Genomic DNA, 17500 nt, shown 5'->3' on the forward strand with positions numbered 1-17500 from the left:
GAGTCTATTGATACAAATCCACAAGACACTGACTTAAATACCTAGTGAGAAGAGGGGCCCCACACTGAGCCCAGTTCTGCAAACTTTCTGTCTCTCCCACTTCCTTGGGCCCTTCTCTCCTCCTCTGCTTTGGATTCCAGACTTACCCCAACTTGCTGTGCTCCCTGGGGAGCTCAAGGAGTCCCGAGTGTAAGTGCGCAGGGCACAGAGCCCCAGGGTCGCCCCCACAGGGTCCCCCCGAGCCTGAGCTGCCCCCGTGACCGCTGAGCACTGGCCAGCAGACCCTCGTTTACACCTCAGACAGGTGTGTCAGTGGTGACGTGCAACAGCGCAACATACAGGCCCTTCAAGGTGGAAAACAAGAAGTGGGACTAAGGTTACTTCAGTGCCAGGTCTCGGGATGGATGGATGAATGAATGAATGAACGGATGGATGAATGAATGGTGCTGTTCAGGGGAATACTGGGTGCAGACCCCTCAGTACCCAGCAGGTGCAGACTGTGGGGAGCAAAGGGCAGACAGACGCCAGGCATCTGTACCCTTCCGAGGGGAGGTGGGCAGGCAGCTCACAGCTCTAGGAATGGCTGGGAGACTTTGATCCAAGTGTCAGTGGCTGAGAGACTAATTAAATCCCTCAGTGCCGGCTGCTATTAAACGAAGTGGAGCCCCATTAGTGGCAGGAGGTTATTACTACTTATAATAATAATACCTCTCGCCCCAAACAAGGACATTTAGTTAATGCTTCAGGTTGGCCTGCAAGAAATCACTTCTGCCTCCAGCCGCTGACTCCTGCTTCCTGGTTCACCAAGGACGGAGATGGGCCCAGCCAGGGGGTGGAGGAAGGAGCTTGGTCTTGCAGGTGGCAAGGGGCACAGGCCACCTGGACCACGCCTGTCCCCTGAGGGGCACAGCACCAGAGCTCTGCCAGAAGCACTGTGTCCTTTATAAATACCCTGCCCACAGTTCACAGCAAGGCTGTTAGGAAAAGATTCACCCTGATGTAGCCAGGGCAAAGCAGACCTGCCTCCGCCAAAAACACTTTATTATTATCATCGTCATCATTATCATTTATTTAATAATGATTGACAAGATTGTGTAGAATTCCACACAGTTCCCACCACCTGAGTTCCATGTCCCAGCCCCTCCATTGGAAGCTTCCCTATTCTTTATCCCTCTGGGAGCATGGAGGCAGGATCATTATGGGGAGCAGAAGGTGGGAGTTCTGGCTTCTGTAATGGCTTCTCTGCTGGACATGGGCGTTGGCAGGTGGACCCATCTCCCCAGCCTGTCTCTCTCTTTCCCTCATGGGGCAGGGCTCTAGGGAGATGGGGCTCTAGGACACATGGGTGAGGTGAAGAATTTCAGCCGCTGCAACTTGAACCGTTTTCAAAATGGGCCTTTGACTCTCAAATGGAAAAAATAGATGCTACCTGGTCCCCAGCCTGCAGAGGAAAAGCTTCAGGGGTGGTGGGGCAGGACTGCAGGTGTCTCTCTGTCTCTCTCCCTCTCTATCTCCCCCTCCCTTCTCAGTGTCTCTCTGTGTCTGTCCAATAAGACATAAATAAATAGATTGTTTTAAAAGAAAGTGCCCATGTTACGTAGCTTACTGCTGACTGAAACGATGCCTCAGACACCTGTGTGTTTCCTCAGCAGATGTTCCCGGCTCCCCAGCAATACTCGAGGGCCAGCCTAGAAGATGACGGGCAGGAAGAAATGAGTTCTGGCGGGTCTCCACTATAGAAAGCGTCTGGGGCATAGTATGAGGGTCTCCACGAGGCCTCTGGGTACAGAAGCTGCATGGTAAACCCCTAAAGATAAAATTAGCAGGTGGGAGGAGAGGGGGGACAGCGTAATGATTCTGCAAAGAGATTCTCATGCCTGAAACTCCAAAGTCTCAGGTTCAGTCCCCCCCGCACCACCATAAGCCAGGGCTGAGCAGTGCTCTGGTAAAAAGAAGGAGGAGGAGGAAGAGGAGGAAAAAAGACTTAGAGCTTACCTATAGTCTGAGTGATCTGTTGGGGGAAAAAAAGCACTTTGTTCATTTTGATTTCTTAGTCTATATTCAGAGAGAGAGAGAGAGAGGGAGAGGGGGAGGGAGAGGGAGAGAGAGAGATAAAGAGGCAGGGAGAGGAGAGACATCTGAACACTACCCCACAATCCATCACTTCTTCCACATAAATCTGGGGATCAAACCCAGGACCTCATGCAGGGCAAGGTGGGCAGTCGGCCTAATGAGCTGTGTTTCCCAGCCCCACAAAATACCTTTAGGATGCTTAAAAAAAAATCAATAAAAATGAAAATAAAAGGTTTATTACTGAGACTTTCTCTACCCTGCCCACACTGAGTTTCTGGTAAAGATCAAAATTATAGTGGACATTTAGTGAAAGAGAGAGAGGGGGAACCAAACTGCAGATTTCCATTAATGACACTCTTAAGAGTGATCCAACTCGGCCCCTCGCAACAAGGTCCCTTTGTGCCTGGGTCCAGATGTATGTCTCTAAGACGACCCCGTTCTACATTTTTCAAAGAGTGGCTGTCCACTCCCTGCATAGAATCAATTCTCCACGCGGCTAATTACACCCACAATCGGCTAATTGTCAGCGCAATTAGTCAGTTGCGGGCCCAATTGGCCACTTGTCCTATAATTTGAAGGTGCAAGTGGACAATTGAGGGAGTGGTTAGATGCTCACAGGGCTTTGCACATTCCAACAGGAGGCTGGGGAAGAGAGACCTTGGGATGTGGGGTCTGCGGGCAGAGAGCCCCCACCCCCCAGACCTTTGAGACAGAGCGTTCACCCTGGGCACAAGCAGCCTTGGTCACTTTGAGAAACTTATTTTAGAGTCAAAGCAGAACAAGTGATGAGTTCCAGGCTGGGCCGAAAGAAGGAAAGAGCCTAAAATATTTTCAAAAGAACCTCGATGCCCAAGCCCTTGGCTCTGTTTCTGCTCTTTCCAAAGTCAGCACTGTTGTGTGTTCTGTTGTTTTTTTTTTTCCATAGGAAATGCAAATAGAAAAGCCACTCCAGCACCAGGACGGACAAGCAGAAGCCAGGCTTCACAGTGGGAAGACCTCACTTCTCCAGCTCAGGGCTGAAGAGTCAGAAGGTAAGTGGTGAAACAAAGGAGGGAACCGGTGGTGATGCCGCCCGCTGAGCTTATACTTTACCCCGCCAGGCACAAGGACCCGGGTTCGACCCCTTGGCCCCCACCTGCAGGAGGGAAAGCTTTACAAGTGGCTGCAGATGTCTCTGTCTCTCCACCTCTTCTTTTCAGCGGCTCTCTGTCATAGCAAATCAAAATAAATTTTCGAAAAAAATGCAGCTCTCTGAGAGAAACAAATGGCCTTCAACTGTTGACTGCATGCAGCCCAGCTCTGAGCCCCAGCACCACACGGGTACCAGAGGAAGATTCAGCGACATAGTATCTCTACGTCCTCTGCCTGCCTATCTGACTGTCTGTCTCCTTATCAGAATGAAAAGCCAGTCAAGGAACATTACATCTAGGAAAGGTCCAGGGATCAGTTAAAACAAAATTTTAAAAAAGGAGGGACAGGGGATCCAGTCCTTGGCACACCTAGTTAAGGGCACACATTATGGGAGTCGGGCTGTAGTGTAGCGAGTTAAGCACACCGCACGTGGCGCAAAGCACAAGGACCTGCGTGGGGATCCCGGTCCGAGACACGGCTCCCCACCTGCAGGGGAGTCGCTTCACAGGTGGTGAAGCAGGTCTGCAGGTGTCTGTCTGTCTCTCCCCCTCTCTGTCTTCCCCTCCTCTCTCCATTTCTCTTGTTCCCATCTAATCTAACAATGACAATAACAACAACAATAATAACTACAACAAAAAGAAAGCAAGGGCAACAAAAGGAAAAAAAAAAGAGCACACATTACCATGCATGAGTCTCCAGGTTCAAAACCCCACTCCTCACCTGTGGGGTGTAGGGACTACGTGAATGGTGAAGCAGGGCTGCAGGTGTCTCTCTGGTTTTCTCCCTGTCTGTCTCCCATAACCCTGGTGACAATTAGAACATAGATGAATAAAAGTAAGCAAAGAGGAGAAAGGTCAGACAGGGCACATGGGCCGCAGCACACCGGCCCGGCTTCTTAGCCTCCGGGCTGACCATGCCGCCTCTCCCGGCCTGCCTTCTTCTCAGATGCTGCCAGCCTCTCGTCCGGCACAGCTCAGGAAGGTGTGGAAACTCCAGGAGGATGGGTCCCGGCACTGAGGAAGGTTCTGGGGACGAGGGAGAAGACAGCAGGCCCCGAACACGGTGCGGCTGGGCAGTGTGGGAGCTGACTGCCTGCTGTCATGGCAAGGTTACAAGGCCTCCCTCCTGCCCTTCCTCTCTCCCTTCCTCCCTCCTTTCCTCTCTCCCTTCCTCCCTCCCTTCCTATTTTTCCCTCTTTCTTTCTTTCTTTCTTTCTTTCTTTCTTTCTTTCTCTTTTCTCTCTTTTAAAGTTTTTATCATTTTCATATTTTATGTTAATGAAAGAGAGATAGACAAAGAGACAGAGAGACACACCAGAGTCCCGCTCAGCTCTGGCTGATGGTGGTGCTGGGGGTTGAACCTGGGACCTCAGAGCCTCAGGCAGGAGAGGCTTTTACAGAATCATATTGCATCAATTCAGTTCTTGGTTTTCTTTAGATGAAGATGATAGGTAGGTAAGTAGATAGATAGATAGGTAGATAGATAGATAGATAGATAGATGATAAAATAGATAGACAGATAGATGATAAAAAAAATCTGCAGCGGGTTAAGCGCAGGTGGCACAAAGCGCAAGGACCGGCGTAAGGATCCCGGTTTGAGCCCCCGGCTCCCCACCTGCAGGGGAGTCGCTTCACAGGCGGTGAATCAGGTCTGCAGATGTCTGTCTTTCTCTCCCCCTCTCTGTCTTCCCCTCCTCTCTCCATTTCTCTCTGTCCTCTCCAGCAATGACGACACCAATAAAAACAACAATAATAATTACAACAATAAAACAACAAGGGCAACAAAAGGGAAAAATAAATAAATATTAAAAAACATTTTAAAAAGATAAATAGATAATAAATAGATAAATAGATGATAGATAGAAGGTAGCTAGATGATAGATTATAAAAGATAGATGATAGAAAATAAATACATAAAGAGATAGCAGGTGATAAATATATGATAGATGATAAAAGGTAAATAGATCATAGATATATAGATAATAAATAGATGACAGATAAACAGATGACAAATAGATAAGATGAGAGAAAGACAGATAGATAGATAGATAGATAGATAGATAGATAGATAGATAGATAGACAGATTGGTAGGGACCACCTAGCTGGAGTTTCCTCCAGAGCAGTGAGGGCTGGGCTCACACCGGGCTCTTGCACATGAAGAGGCAGGGCAGTACCAGCGTGCCCTCCTCAGGCCTGGTGACAAGGTTCTTGGGGGCTGCTGAGCCCTGTGGACCCTGTTCCACTCCAGGCAGACATGCACACAGCAGGACCCTGCTGAAAGACCCCCACGCCCTCCCCCAGCTGTGCCTGTGACCTCAGTCAGGCACAACAAGCTCATTCTCAGTAAGAGTCCACTGGAGAAGCTGAGGGGGCGCCTACCACGCACAGTGCGGGCAGAACACCAACAGGGCAGGCTGGGGAGCCTCCCGTGAAATGGCCGAGGAGACTTGGAAGGTGTGGGAACTGCAGGAAGAGACACTCACAGCAGCTTACACCAGGGCAGAGACCTGGGGTGCTGTGGGGCGTGTGTGTGTGTGTGTGTGTGTGTGTGTGTGTGTGTTGAAGGAGCAATCAAGCACTCGATCCTGGCCAGACTTGGTAAGTGCAGACACACCTTTAACAAACCGAATGAGGGGCCAGGCAGGCAGTGGCGCACCTGGTTCAGTGCTCTCATTCCAGTGCGCAAGGTCTGGGGTTCGAGCCCCTGTCCCCCACCTGCAGAGGGGAATCTTCCTCAGTGGTAAAGCAGGGCTGCAGGTGCCTCTCTCCCTGTCTGTCTTTCCCTCCCCTCTCGATTTCTCTGTCTCTACGCAATCATAAATAAATAAAAATACTTTTTAAGAAGCTGATCTGTCTTTCAGCTCGTGGAAAATTTTCAGAAAAAGATCGCTTTCAGGACTCTAGGTCACAGACAAGATGCTGATGTAAAAACCCATTTGGGGGGGGGGGGGCTGGGCGGTGATACACCCAGTTGACCTCATACACTTCAGATCATTGGGACCCGGGTTCGAGCTGCATGGGAGGGGAAGCTTCATGAGTGGCAGAGCAGAGCTGCGGGTGTCTTTCTGCCTCACTCCCTTTCTCTATCTCCATCTCCTCTCTCAGTTTCTCTCTGCCTCTGTGGAAATACGAGAAGAAGAAAATTGAGAGGCGGCTGGGAGCTATGAATTCACTGAGCCTCAGTGATAAGCCTCGTAGCAGTAAAGTGATGATAAGAATGATGTTGATAATGACATCGACAACAATAACAATTCCATCTGAGCTCCAGGAGGGGCACCTACTGCCACTGCCAACCCAACACAGTCCTGGGCGTTCCTGTCTCTCCTCTCTCCCAAGTACGGTTTCCTGCACAAATCTAATTCCAGATTTTTCTGCCGAGAGGCTCATGGCCTGGCATGATAAGGTTCAGGGCTCAGTTTCCACAAGGAGACACTCACACCTAGGACATGACTCATGGAGGGGGAACCCTGGGCTTCTTGAGGTTTCTCTAAGGCCACCCTGAGCCCCAGTTCCATCTGGATCCCTAGGAAATGCCCCCTGCCCCCCCACCCCCCTGCATCACTTTATGTGTCCCCGCCAGGACGGGCCTGGTGCCACCCCTGCTGCATCCATCTCAGCACCAGACTCGGTTTTGCGGAGCTGGGAGGGGGGCGAGCAGAGCTGGCCTTCGGGCTGTGCCAGGAAAATGTGTGGACCAGATGGCACTCCAAGTCGGTCTGATAGAACATTTCTATTTCTGTGGATTCTCAAAAATGAGCTGACAGGCACGAGGCAACACGGTGACTCATCCCCTCTAAGTTCCTGACTCCCAGCTTCTGAGCCCAGAAGCCCCAAGGTCCCCTGGAACCTGTCCCTGGAAGGGGCAGACGGAACCTTCCATCCCCGAGGGCAAGGGTCGTGACTTGCTAGTGCCGACTCAGTACTTCAGTTCCCATGATGCCAGCGCACGGTCCTCCTTGCCTACCACCAGCCAGGTGTGTGTGTGTATGTGTGTGTGTGTGTGGGGGGGGTGTGTGTGTCCTTTTTCAAGAGAGTGACAAGGACATCGAGCAACTTGGTTGACATGTCTAAGATTCCAGAGACCACCACTGAGGCCTGAGTCCTGGGCACTTACGAATTTCCTTCTGCCTGGCATCTATTCATTCTTAATTTTTTATTAGTGATTGAATATTGGTTTACAAAATTATGAGATGACAGGGGTATCACTCCATCCCGTTCCCACCCCCAGACTTCTGTGTCCCCAGTCCCTCCATTAGAAACTGCAGTGGTTCTCCCAAGGCCACAGACATTGCCTGACTAAATGTGAATAGACGAGGGTCCTAGGTCAGACCAGTTAATGGTATTTACTTTTCTCATACTTGGGAGCTACTCTCTGTCCTCACCCAGTTTTCTAGTCCTATTCTCTCTCAACTCTGACATCATCTTTCCAGATAATACTTTCAGTCCACCTGCTTGTTAGCTGTCAGGCTCAGGCAAAAATGACTAAAGTCCTGGGCCCCTTGGAATACACCCAAAATAGACATCCTAGCTTCTTCCCACATGAAGACCCCACATCTTATCTGCTCTCTTCTTACCTTTACGTTGCTAATTATTAAACAATTTGTCCTGCTTTATGCCTTAATGCTTTTCAGCCATCACACTGCAGATGCCATCCTGACGTCCCTGGGCAGACGCCCTCACCCATGTGTCCTGGAACCTCCCCTCCTCAGAGCCCTGTCCCACTAGGGAAAGACAGAAACAGGCTGGGGGTGTGGATCCACCTGCCAACACCCATGTTCAATAGAGAAACAATGACAGAAGCCAGAACTCCCACGTTCTGTTCCCCATAAAGAACTTTGGTCCAGACTCCCAGAAGGACCAGAGAAGCTTCCAGTGGAGGGAAGGTATATGGAATTCTGGTGGTGGGAACTGTGTGAAACTGTGTCCTTCTCATCCCACAATCTTGTTGATCATTATTAAATCACTAATAAAAAAAAACAAAAATAAATAAAAATAAAAGGAAAACCTGGCTAGCAGAAGCTGTGGATTCATAGTGCAGGCACCGAGCCCAAGGATAACCCTGGTGGTAAAAACGAATTAAGGGGCCAGGTGGTGGTGGACCTGGTTTAGTGCACACAGTATTAAGCCAAAGAACCGTGCAAGGGTCTGGGTTTGAGCCCCGGCTCCCCGCCTGCACAGAGGACACTTCACACACGATGAAACACGTCTGCTGGTGTCTCTCTGTCTCTCTCCCTCTCTCCCTTTCCCCTCCTCTCTCAGTTTCTCTGTCCTATCCAATAAAATGGGGAGGGGATGGCCACCAGGAGCAGTGGATTCGTAAGGTTGGCACTGAGTCCCAGTGATTACTCTGGAGACAAAAAAAAAAAAAAAGAAAAGAAAAACAAAAAAGTAAAAGAAATAAAGAAAGGAAGGGAAAAGAAAAGAAAAAAGGAAAGGAAAACAGAAAACAGGAAAGGAAAAGAAAGACTAGAGACCCCTCCCATCCCTGGCTTGTACCCTATATACTGTATTTTAGGAAGGTGTGTGTGTGTGTGGGGGGGGGTGTCTGTATGTCGTTCCCTGGCTCTTCCCAATCTTCCTCAGTTCCTGACGAGTGAGGGACCATAAGGATAGACCAGCCATTTCTGTCAGCAGGGAGGACTTGGGGGAGACAGGGTCTGACCGTCTGCCTAGAGTGTGAACGGACAATGGCTGATCCTCCTGGAGCTGGGGTGCCAGGGCAGTGAGGTCGGCCTGAACCCCACCCCTGCACGCGCCCAGGACACCGGCAGATAGCTGCTGGCTCCCTTTACCGAAAGGGGCATTCCCTTCCAAAGTCTTCTCAAATTAATAGCCTGACACGTTTTCAGGGGAGGTTGATTAGAGTCAAATATTTTAAAAGCTGTCATTTAAACAGAACTAGTTGTTAAATTGAGGAGTTAATTAGGTACCTGAAATTCATCAAAGTATGTTTTTTAAAAAATAAAAGCTGCACTTGACTCCTGGCAAATAAATTCCACGGAGTTCCCTGTAATATACTCGAAATCAGTCATTCCACAAACGAGTCTGAACATCACAATTGGCTGTGAGAAGCCTGTCCCGGCCCCAGCTGAGAAGCCAAGGCCAGAGAATGGCCTCAGCTACCCTGTGTGCGGAGGGCCTGGGCTGAACCTATTCTGCTCCAATGCTACGGCTCTGCCCTTTCTCCTTTACTTCTGTTTATTTTAATTTTTATTCTCTTTATTTATTGGATAGAGACAGACATTGAGAGAGGGGAGATAGAGGAGAGAGACAGAGAGGAAAGGAGAGGAGTGGGGTGGGGAGGGGAGGCCTCTCTGTAGATAACGGTGACCATTACTCAGTCACCAGAGAGCAGGGAATCCTGACATTTTCCACAGCACCCACGGGCCTTGAGGGCGTTCTGCTGAGGGAAACCAGTCAGAGACAGGAAGACAAAGTCTAGATGAGCCCAATTAAAAACATGGATAAATGCCAGCAGGAAAGGTAGATGGGGTGTCGACTACTCTGGGTAGGGAGGGGCTGGGTCTCTCCCCAAAGAGCCCCCCTTTCCCTTCCCCGCCCCGTGCCCTTCCCCTCCCTCTCCCCATCGCCTGGTCCTCCCCCTCCATCCTGAAGGTCACCCTGTGTGCACTGTCTCATGTCTCATTTACTCCTAAAGGCGTGAAAACACAGGACAGCAACAATTTTAAGTGTCATTCATTGCTTCAATAGTTCTCACAAGATATATTTTTAAACATTTATTTATCTCACTTGAGAATTTCATGAGAGAAAGGGAGGGGGAGGGGAAAAAAGAGAGAGGGAGAGAAGGAGAGAGAGAAGTATAAAAGGAGAGAGGAGATAGAGGGAGAGAGAGAAAGAGGGAAGGAGAGAGAGAGGCTAGAGGGACAGAGAAGGAGAGAGGGAGAAGGAGAGAGTGAGAGAGAGGGAGACAGAGACGGAGGGAGAGAGGTAGAGAGAGAGAGGTAGAGAGAGAGAGATCAGAGACTGTGTTCTGTGTGAGTCATCAAATCACTGTCAGCTAGATGATTTCTCCAGCTAATTTATTTATTTGTTTATTTGTTTATTCATTTATTCATCTATTCATCTATGTTTTATGCACCAACTTCAGTCCACTCCTGATATTTTGCTAGGGAACATCCCTAGCCTGTCTTGGCTGTTTGCTTCTGGCCCTCTAGGCTGTATACCTAGCTGGTATGAAAATAAATAAGTAAACAAACAAGGGGCCAGGTGGGGGCACACCTGGCTGAGCACACAGGTTACAACACGCAAGGACCCAGGTTTGAGCCCCCGGGTCCCCACCTGCAGAGGGGAGCTTTGCCAGTGGTGAATATTCTCTGGCCCCACAGACAAATACTTACCTAACGTGTGCTTTCTGCCACTTCTGTTTTCTTTCTTTTCTTTTTTTATATTTTATTTATTTATTTTCCCTTTTGTGGCCCTTGTTTTTTTTATTGTTGTTGTTGTAGTTATTATTATTAATGCCATTACTGTTGGATAGGACAGAGAGAAATGGAGAGAGGAGGGGAGGACAGAGAGGGGGGCAGAAAGACAGACACCTGCAGACCTGCTTCACCACCTGTGAAGCGACTCCCCTGCAGGTGGGGAGCCGGGGGCTCGAACCACGATCCTTACGCCATGTGGGTTTAACCTCCTGCGCTACCACCCAACTCCCTCTGTTTTAATCTCATTTCTGTGTGTGTGTGTGTGTGTGTGTGTGTGTGTTTCTTATTATTCAGTAGGACAGAGAGAAATTGAGAGAGGAGGGGAGATAGAGAGGGAGAGAGACAAAGAGACACCTGCAGAGGGAGGGAGACAGAGAGAGAGGCCAGAAGAGTTTCCGGCAAGCACCCCAGAGAAGTGAGAGCAAGTAAGTAGTGAAGCCTCCAGTTGAGAGCCTGCATGCGTTTATTCACCTGCCTTATGATAAACATCCTAAATCCACATTTCAAAGGGGCCAGTTCCAGCCAGAAACAGGACAAATAGCAGAGAAGTGAGTCAGCAGCTCAGGTTCGTGGCCGGCGGCCAGCGGCATTGGAGCCCTAGGCATTCCAGGTCTGATCTCAGGGTCATCGTGGCCACTGTGGTCAGTACGCTGGTGTTATCCTTTCTCACATCAGGGGCCGAGACTTTTGTCTGGGGCCTTCTGCCCACATGAGAGCTTTTGCTATGTGACCCCTTGTGTTTGAAGAATTTCAGACAAGTCACTAAGGACAGAGCTCTCAAGGTACTTACTTGCACACCAAAGTTCTTGGATATCCGGTGTGAAAACTTCTCTGAAGAGCTGTACACTGCTTCTCCACCACACTATATAACTTTTACTTTTCAGTTTAGTTATTTATAGATATTTATTTTTCAATATCTATTTCTGTCTTTTAATTAAATATATAGAGAGAGGGGATCTAGAGCCCTGCTCAGTTCTGACTGGTGGTGGTGCTGGGGATTGAATCCGGGACCTCAGAGCCTCAGGCATGAAAATCTTTTGCACAAATTTTATGCTGTATCCTTGGTGTTATTTTATTATCATCATGATCATCATCATCATTATTTTGCAGTAGGTCTTCAGGAAAGCTTGATTTTGAAGCCCCGGAATCTTTGTTGTAAAGAAATAAAACGTCTCTTCATTGGCTCCAAAGCTGATGTGAGTCTGAGAACCTCCCGGACACCAAGGGAGGACGGCTTCCCAGGACAGACCTGAAGCTCCTTCCTGTGCTGCTGAGCTGGACCCCCACCCCCTTTGAGCTGCCCACCTGACCCATGCACAGCACCCCAAGCCCTCCAGATGGAGGGTGACTGAGTCTGGGAGTTTGGCCCACGGCTGGGAGGTGCATCCTGTAGTCCAAGCATCTCAGTTGACTTGTTTGTTTGTTTGTTTTGTTTTTAGCTTCCACTTCTCTCTCTTTTAAATCTTATTTGTTTATTGTTAGACTGAGACAGAGAAATTGAGAGGGGAGGGGGAGATGGAGAGGGAGAGAGACAGAGAGACACCTGCAACCCTGCTTCACCACTTGTGAAGACTCCCCCCTGCAGGTGGGGACCGGGGGCTTGACCTCGGGTCCTTGTACATGGTAACGCGTGCGCTTAACCTGGTGCGCCATGGCCCAGCCGCAGGGTTCAGTCTGTCTTGACTTCCCAAGGAGCTACCTCACTGGAGGTGTGTCTTCCCTGAATGCAAGGCCTACCAGCAGCTGTCATCATGAAATCGATGGAATCAGCTGCCGGCACACCTTGTCACGCTGCACAAGGAGCCAGGTTTGAGGCCCCACTCTCCACCTGCCTGCCGGGGGTGGGTGTGGGAGTGGGTAGGGGGTAGCTTCACGAATAGTCTCTCTCCCTCTGGATCTCCCTCGCCCCTCTCAATTTCTGCCTCTATCAAATAAAAAAGAAAGAAAAAGAAGAAAAGAAATATACAACAACTACGACATGAATAACAACTACAACAAGAAAACAACAAGGGCAACAAAAGGGAATAAATAAATATTTAAAAGAAAAAAAAAGAAGAAGGAAAGATATGGTCACTGGGAGTTATGGATTCATAGTGCTAGTGCTGAGCCCCAGTGATAATGTTGGTGGAGACACACACACACTCACACACACACACTCACACTCACACACACTCACACACACTCACACACACTCACACACACTCACACACACACACTCACACACACACTCACACACACTCACACACACTCACACACACACACTCACACACACACTCACACACTCACACACACTCACACACACACACATACACACACACACACACACTCACACTCACACACACACACTCACACACACACTCACACACACTCACACACATACACACACTCACACACACACTCACACACACACTCACACACTCACACACTCACACACACACTCACACACACACACTCACACACTCACACATACACACACACACTCACTCACTCACACACACACTCACACACACTCACACACACACACTCACACACACACTCACACACTCACACACACTCACACACACACACATACACACACACACACTCACACACACACACATACTCACACACACACTCACACTCACACACACACACTCACACACACACTCACACACTCACACACACACACACTCACACACACACACATACTCACACACACACACTCACACACTCACACACACACACTCACACACACACACTCACACACACACACTCACACACTCACACACACACTCACACACACTCACACACACACAGTCACACACACTCACACACACACTCACACACTCACACACACACTCACACACACACACTCACACTCACACACACTCACACACACACTCACACACACACACTCACACACTCACACACTCACACACACACACTCACACACACTCACACACACACACTCACACACACTCACACACACTCACTGGACGGGGTGCCACGAAACACCATCTGTTCCCCAAGTAAGAGCCCGGAGATTCAGAGAGGAGCCGGTAGCAGGGGGTCAGCAACCCTTCCTGGAGGGGCTCTCACCTCACCTCCCGTCTCTGCCCCAGATGCTGGCAATGCCCACTGCGCCTACATCTCTGAACACCCCAGGAGGAGAGTGGCAGAGGCCTGTGGTGAGTGCCAGGGGATGGCGACTTCCCACTAGGCTCACAGACCACCGGGCCAGAACCACAGGGCTGTACCCGCCCCTCTCCCGGAGAGCTTGAGCCGGTCACCTTGCCTCTCTGAGCTTCAGTACTAGCTGCCCGCTGCCCGGAAAGGGCTGGCCGCTCAGAAAGGCAGGAGGGAGAGGGGCAAGAGCCTGGCTGATTGTCACAGGCAGATATAACCCTGTGAGTGTCCCCAGGCCCTGGAAAGGCTGAGACTATGGCGAGTAATAACATTGCTGAGCAGTCTGGAGAACTCTCAGAAGGCCACAAATGACAGAGGACCTAGTGGGGGTTGTACTGTTATATGGAAAACTGGGGAATGTTACACATGTACAAACTATTGTATTTACTGTCAAATGCAAAACATTAATTCCCCAATAAAGAAATTTTTTTAAAAAAGGGGCCACAAATGGACCTGCCCTATGATCCTGCGATTCCTCTCCTGGGATGTATCTTAAGGAACCCAACACACCCACCCAAAAGGATTTTTGTGCATACCTATGCTCATAGCAGCACAGTTTGTAATAGCCAAAACCTGGAAGCAACCCAGGTGTCCAACAACAGGTGAGTGGCTGAGCAAGCTGTGGCCTAGATACACAAGGGAATACTACTCAGCTGTTAAGAATGGTGACTTCACCTTCTTCACCCCATCTGGGATGGAGCTTGAAGGAAGCATGTGAAGTGAGATGAGTCAGAAAGAGAAGGATGAACATGGGATGATCTCACTCTCAGGCAGAAGCTGAAAAACAAGATCAGAAGAGAAAACGCTAAACAGAACTTGGACTGGAGTTGGTGTATTGCACGAAAGTAAAAGACTCTGGGGTGGGTGGGTGGGTGGGGGGAGGGTTCAGGTCCCGGAACAGGATGGCAGAGGACGTAGTGGGGGTCTTATTGTTATGTGGAAAACTGAGAAATGCTATGCATGTACCAACTATTGTACTGTGGACTGTAAAACATTCATCCTCCAATAAAGGAAAAAAAAAATAAAAAAAACCACTGCCTCAAATAGGAAAACTGCATACCTACTGGTGCGATGATATATTTATAATTTATATCATTTACAATTTATTATCATTTATAACTTACATGTGTATACCATCTGAAAGTGAACTGATGACTTAATAAAGGAAAAGAGACTCAGGGCCCGGGCAGTGGCACACCCAGTGAAGTACAAACAAACAAAAAAAAAAATGCAAGGGCCTGCCCGCACACAAAGATCCGGGTTCGAGCCCCCACTTCCCACCTGCAGAAAGGAAGCTTCGCAAGCAGTGAAGCAGGGCTGCAGAGGTGTCTCTCTGTCTCTGTCCCCCTGCCCTCTCAATTTCTCTCTGCCTCTATCCAATAATAAGTAGATAAATAAAATAAAATAAAATAAAATATAGAAGACCTGAGCATTTCCATGGCAGGTGGCTATCTGTGTCTTCTCACCTCCATCCCAGCCAAGAGAAATTGTTCTCCAGAGAGAAGCTGAAGGAATCAAGGCAGAGGGGTTTCTGGGGTTTTCAGGGGGGCACTGTGGACATGCCCCCCTCCCCCTTAGAAAGAAGTAAGAGAGAAGAAATGCAACAGGGCTGAGCCGATTTCTCGGGACTCATCACAGACTGTGGTCGCAAGTCCCAAAAGCCTAGAAATGGCTTCTGTCTGGCAGCAGCCTAACTGGGGCAGGGACAATTAGAAGATAAAGCCTGTGACACTTGGCTTAGTCTGCCAGCCCATAATCTGGAGAAGCCGCTGTTACTGCCAGCCAGCATTAAAAGGCACTTCTCTCAACGTTTCTTCTACCTAAGTGTCAAAACTGAATAATATCATCAGTTGTTTCTTTCTTTTTTTTTTTTCCTTCTCTTCCCCCCACCCGCTTCCTTTCCATCCTTTGAGTATTTTTCTAATAAGAAGGCAAGGAGATGCATTGCAAATAAAAGCAGGAGATTTGAGGCTACAGAGCAATCATACAAATGACTTTCATATCAGCTTGATAAGCAGCTGAAATTTAATAACTACATCTTTCCTACGGTGTTGGATGAAAGTTTAATAATACTTTTTTTTTTTCTGCCTTGGCTGCTCTGTTCTTATGCAGAACTGGGATGGCACCTTTTACTGATGGAACATGTATGAGGGCGGTGGTTTGAACCCAGGCTTACAGAAACCAGGGCCCAACCCCAGCCCGGGGGTCAGACCACAAGACTGAGACTTTGAAGGGAACCCAAGTCAGTGATCACTAGGGACGGGCCTGAGATTCCCAAAAATCTCAGAAAAAAATCAATCAATAAAAAGTGGAATGTCACTGAGGAAAACACAGGAACCTCGTGAGATAAATGCATTGAGTCCCCAGAGTCATTTGATACCTTGGTGGAGAAAGATGAATTTCACAACAAAGACAAGATCAGGGGCCAGACAGTGGTGATCTGGTTAAACGCACACACTACAGTGCACAAGGATGCAGGTTCAAGTCCTTGGTCCCCACCTGCAGGGGGGAAGCTTCACAAGTGGTGAAGCAGGGCTGCAGGCGTCTCTCTGTCTCTCTATCACCCCCTCCTCTCTCAATTTCTCTCTGTCTCTTTTCTATAATAAATATACAAAAAAAGACAGCAAGATGAATACCAAAGGGGGGAAAAAGAAAAAAAGAAAACCACTTGGTAGGTTAAATCAATCCAAAGATGATAATGACTCTTGTATGTTATTAACATTTTTATTTTTATTATCTTTATTTACATATTGGATAGAGACTGTCAGAAATTGAGAGGAAGGGGAGACAGGGAGGGAGAGAGACAGAGAGACACCTGCACCCCTGCTTCACCACATATGAAACTTTCCCCCTGCAGGTGGGGACCTGGGCCTTGAACCCGGTCCCTTTTGCACTATAATGTATGCACTCAATCACTTGGTTATGCCACCACCTGGGCTATTGTTTTATTAATTATTATTATTATTATTTTATGTTGACTCTTAAAAAATAGATGTACCTTCTGCTGGCTAGCACATATCTAGCAATGAGTGAATGACCACACAGTGGAATGAATGAATGAATGAATGAATGAATGAATGAATGAGTGAATAAGTGAATGAATGCTAGGCTTGCAGATTGAACGCGCCTGATGTCCTCAGCTTAGGGTGATGGCTATATTCAGGTCTCAAGGACATCAGCCGTGTCCCGAGTCCAGTGGCCACTACAACATGAAGAGTCCCCAAGTCCTTCTGTTTCCTGGTTCCTGGGACCCAGCTGACCGCCACCCCCATCTTCAACCATCCCTTTGACAAAGAGAGAATCCCCAGGAGCCGGTGGTGGTGCACCTGCTTGAACACACATGTTGAAATGCACAAGGACCTGGGTTCAAGCCCCAGGTCTCCACCGGCAAGGGGAAGAGCTTTGCGTGTGGTGAAGCAGGTGTCTCCCTCCTCTGTCTGACCTCCTTTCTCCATTTCTGGCTCTCTCTCTATCCAATAAATAAAGATAATATTGGGAGTCGGGCGGTAGCGCAGCGGGTTAAGCACAGGTGGCGCAAAGACCGGCACAAGGGCCGGCATAAGGATCCCAGTTCGAGCCCCCGGCTCCCCACCTGCAGGGGAGTCGCTTCACAGGCAGTGAAACAGGTCTGCAGGTGTCTGTCTTTCTCTCCCCCTCTGTCTTCCCCCTCCTCTCTCCATTTCTCTCTG

The sequence above is a fragment of the Erinaceus europaeus genome, chromosome 22 (assembly GCF_950295315.1).
Source record: "Erinaceus europaeus chromosome 22, mEriEur2.1, whole genome shotgun sequence".
Classification (NCBI taxonomy): domain Eukaryota; kingdom Metazoa; phylum Chordata; class Mammalia; order Eulipotyphla; family Erinaceidae; genus Erinaceus; species Erinaceus europaeus.